This window comes from Octodon degus, unplaced genomic scaffold, assembly GCF_000260255.1.
Source record: "Octodon degus isolate 3935 unplaced genomic scaffold, OctDeg1.0 scaffold00006, whole genome shotgun sequence".
NCBI classification, from domain to species: domain Eukaryota; kingdom Metazoa; phylum Chordata; class Mammalia; order Rodentia; family Octodontidae; genus Octodon; species Octodon degus.
In genome coordinates, this window is record NW_004524582.1 from 33,217,784 (window position 1) to 33,222,381 (window position 4,598).

The window sequence follows — 4,598 nt, forward strand, 5'->3', positions numbered from 1 at the left end:
TCCCTCAACTATGGCCCACATTCACGGCCAGGGGGACTCCACACCTGCAGCCAGCAGAGGCTGCTGGACGATGGTCCCTAAACCCGTACTTGACTCACCGAGGCCAGGCCTCGGCAGGTGGCTTTTGGGACAGTGCTGTAGTGATGAATTTGTCTCCCTGTTCAAACCCACCCCAGTGCAGCCTCCATGTCTGAGGCACCAGTGTGGCCACTCATAGTGTCCAGGGGAGGGAAGCCTGGGTCATGGCCTTCTGCCGGGGGAGGTGACGGTGCCCGCTCCTCAGGGGGCTGCTGTGTCCTGTCTGTGCGAGGGTTTTCTTTCATCTGCACTGTCTGGTGGCTGCTTTGAGAAGTGACTGGACAGGGCTGGCCCCTGAGCTGTCCTTGTTTCGTTGCGATTTGAGGATTTTGCCAGGTGAGCAATTTAATACAAGACACATTGCCTAAGATTACTTTATAATGGGTCAGCCAAAGAATCACATGCAGAGTGCAGTAAATCTGACCAAAGGATCCAGCCCAGGGCCTGGATCCCAGTGTCCTGCGTGAGTCCAGCTGGAGGCCGAGAACCCAGGACGATGTCTCCTGCAGGCCTGCTTCATGAATCTGTGCCTGGATAGGTCGAGAGGTCAGTGGTAGAAGCTAAGAGGCCTGTGCCAGTGGGGTGAAGAACTGGTGCCAGCAGGCTGAGGGATCCGCACCAGCGCCAGGAAGTGGCGCTCCAAGTAAAGACCAGAGCCTCTCCAAAAGGCCCACAGCCGTGAGGAAAGCTGAGTTCCCATCAGGAAAGCCAACATGACAGGCTTCTCCAGGAGACTGGCCTGGGCACCATCTTCCCCTCTAGATCCAAGAAGTGAAGCTCAAGGTGAGCCAGAGCTCCCGTCCTCGGAGACAATGAGGTCTCGAGCGCTTCCTCTGCCAAAACCAGCCGAGTTCGCTAGGAAAGCTGGCAGGACGAGCCCCTCCAAGAGAAACAACTGCTCCCTACAGCTTCTAACTTCTTCCCCTCCAGTTTCGCCTCTTACGCTGCTGGCCATGATTCTCGGTGGGCCCACCATACCCAGCCCCTTGCTGGTTCAGTTCAGCTGGGTGGAACAGGTCGACCGCCTGTTGGCAAACCGCCATACTGGGGAGCGGAAGCAGCCTTGTTTAGGTGGGTGGCATGGTGGGGGCAGTGTTAGGGAGTCAAGAGTGGAGTCACCCTCTATCCTCAGACAATGCCACCTAAAACCATGGTCCATGGCAGCTAGCACAGGGACCTGGGGTGGGAGTGGGCCGGACAGGCCCAGACACCCAGCTCCCGAGCCCAGGCCTGGCTCTGAGATTTGCCGCGCATGTGTGGCCCCCTCTTCACGCAGCAGGGAAGCTCCATCTCTGTCTTGGAAGGTAGAGCTCCACCTGGCGCTGTCCCTGCACCTGGTGCGGGCAGCTGTCCTCAGCAAGGCCACCTGTGGGCTTCCTCCTGCTGTCCGCCCTGCAGCTTGCTGATGCTTTTGAGTTCTCTGACTTTTCCTGCCACTTTCTAATACTTGCTGACAGAGGCTCACCCCTTCCTATAGGGCTGAGGTTGGGATGCAGCTAGAATTTTCTCCGTATACTAACCCAGTTATTGCTGGGTGTGGTGGTGCACGCCTGTGATCCCAGTACTCAGGAGGCTGAGAGTAGGATCATTGGGAGTTTGAGACCAGCCTAGGCCACAAAATGAGCTCAAGGCCAGCCTGAATTACGTAACAAAGACCCTGCCTCAAAACACCACCCCCCCAAAACCCCATTTCTTTTCATCCCAAGTTTTTGAGATAATTAAAAAATAAAAATATTGAGCTTTATCAGATATATTTCCTGCACCTCTTGAGAGTACTGAGTATTTTTTTTCTCTGGTTTTTCCTGTGGGCTCTAGAGAGGGTGACACATTTGTGTAGTATATTTTCTGTTTTCTGGTATGGAGCCATCCTAGACATATGACCAACTCGGCTGCCAAGTGTCATCTAGAAAACATATCCTGGGATCTGGGCATGGTGTTGCATAGCTGTAATTTTAACCTTCTGGGAGGCTGAGGCAGGAGGACTGCAAGTTGAAGCCTAGCCTAGGCAAGTTGGTGAGGCCCTGTCTCAGAAAGCTAATGCATTTATATCGAGTGATGCACATGTATGTATATCCACACCAGCATATAGCTAGCCAAATGTGTCACACACACACACGTATGCATGGATGCACACACACACACACACACACACACACACACTCACATACAAATGAGTACTCACAGATACAAGTGTGTCCATGCACATACACATGTGCATACATCTCAAGGCTGTCCCTGTTGTCTCTTGTAGTCTGCCTGTCCATTTGCTGTCTGGGCTGCTGGGGTGGGGAGGCTTGTGTTTCCCAAGACTTGGGTGAGGTCACCCTGTTCCAAAACAATACGGTGTGGGGTAGGGTGGCCCCAGTCTCGAGAGCTGTGAGTGCCCCCGTGGGCCTGGGATCTGCCACGGGGACTCAGCACAAGGCGCCGCCAGGCGGTCCAGGGGCTCTCACCACCAGATGATGGCACAGTGCCCATTCCTGAGGATTCCCAGACAGACCTTGACGTGTAGACGTCTGTGAGATACATAGTGCACAGTCTGACGTAGTCATTAGGTGAAACCCGTTTTCACAGAGCCAGAACTGCCTGGTGAGCAGCAGGGAAGGCCAGATCGCGGGCAGGGCCGCGGAACTGGGGTGGGTGGCTACCCGCTCCGTGACACAGGGCTGGGAGCGACAGCTGGCGAGGGAGGGAGGGAGGCAGCTGAGAAGGGAGCTGTGGGGTCTCACAGAGGATCTGGAGAGGAGGAGGAGCCAAGGGAGCACGGAGCCTGAGGAGGAAGGGGCCGAGTGTGAGGATGGGATGTCCAAGATGTGAGAAAGAGAGAGATCTGTACATGGGGACAAGAGTGTCACAGGGCGGGGATGAAAGGTTGCTAGGTTAGAGGAAGAGAGTGCTGGTGGTAAGCAGAGTTCCCAGGGTGCAGCGTGGAGGAAAGAGGGCCCAATGTGAGCCAAGAGGACTTTAGAGGTTGTGAAGACTAGGTCTGGATGTGTTAATTCTGTTTTTTTCAGAGCCAGGGATTGAACTCAGGCCGTTGCGCTTGCCAGGGAAGCGCTTATTCCACTGAGCCATCTCCCCGGCCCCTAGATGTGTTAATAAGCATGTGGTGAGTCTAAAGGAGACAGTGTGGTATGAGAAGAGTGTCAGTGGGGTGAGGAGAAGAGTGTCTGTGGTGTGAGGGGGAAAGTGTTGGTGGTGTGAGTGGGAGAGTGTGGTGTAAGGGGGAGAGTGTCTGTCATGTGAGGAGAGTGTGTGTGGTGTGAGGGGAAGAGTATATGTGGTGTGACAGGGACAGTGTCCCTAGTGTGAGGGGGACAGTGTCTGTGGTGTGAGCGGGAGAGTGTGGTGTGGGAGAGTGAGGTGTGAGGAGAGTGTCTGTGGTATGACGGGGAGACTGTTAGTCATGTGAGGAAGAGAGTACTGTGGCGTGAGGGGGAGACTGTCAGTGGTGTGAGGAGGAGATTGTCTGGTGTGAGGAGAAGAGTGTGGTGTGAGGAGGGGAATGTCTGTGGTGTCAGGAGTCTGTCTGTGGTGTGACAGGGAGAGTGTCTGTGGTGTAAAGGGGAGAGTGTAGTGTGAGGTGGAAAATGTGGTGTGAGGAGAGTGTCCGCTGTGTTTGGCACAGAGTGTTGTGGTGTCAGGAGTTTGGTGTAAGGGGGAGAGCATCTGTTGTGTGAGGAGGAGAATGCCTGTGGTATGATGGGGAGAGAGTTTGTGGTGTGACGAGAGTGTCTGTGGTGTGAGGATAATGTGGTGTGAAGAGAGTATCTGTGCTGTGAAGGGGAGAGTGTCTGTGGTGTGAGGGGGAGAGTGTCTCTGGTATGAGGAGAGTGTCTGTGGTGTGAGGAGTATGTCTGTGGTGTGAGGAGAGTGCCTGTACTGTGAGGAGAATGCCTGTGGTGTGAGGAGAGTGTCTGAAGTATTAGGGGGAGAGTGTCTGTGGTGTGAGGGAGAGAGTGTGGTGTGAGAGGAAGAGTGTCTGTGGTGTGAGGATAGTGTTTGCGCATGAAGGAGAATGTGTGGTGTGAGGAGTATGGTGTGAGGGGGAGATTTTTTATGGTGTGATGGGGAGTTTTTGTGCTGTGATGGGGAGAGTGTCTGTTTTGGGAGGGGGAGAGTGTCTGTGGTTTGAAGGGGAGTGTGTCTGTGGTGTGAGGAGTATGGTGTGAGGGGGAGAGTTTTTGTGGTGTGAGGGGGAGAGTGTCTACGGTGTGAGAAGAGTGTTTGTGGTGTGAATAGAGTTCCTGTGGTATGAGGTGAGTTTCTATGGTGTGAGGAGACTGTGGTGAGGGGAGAGTGCGGCTGAGAGTGAGAGTTTCTATCATGTAAGGAAAGTGTCTGTGGGATGAGGAGGAGAGTGTCTGTGGTGTGAGGGGGAGAGTGTCTGTGGCATGAAGGAGAGCATGTCTGTGGTGTGAGGAATATGGTGTGAGGGGGAATTTTTGTGGTGTGGTTGGAGAGTGTCTGTGGTGGTGGGGAGAGTGTCTGTCCTGTTAGGGGGAGAGTATCTGAGGTGT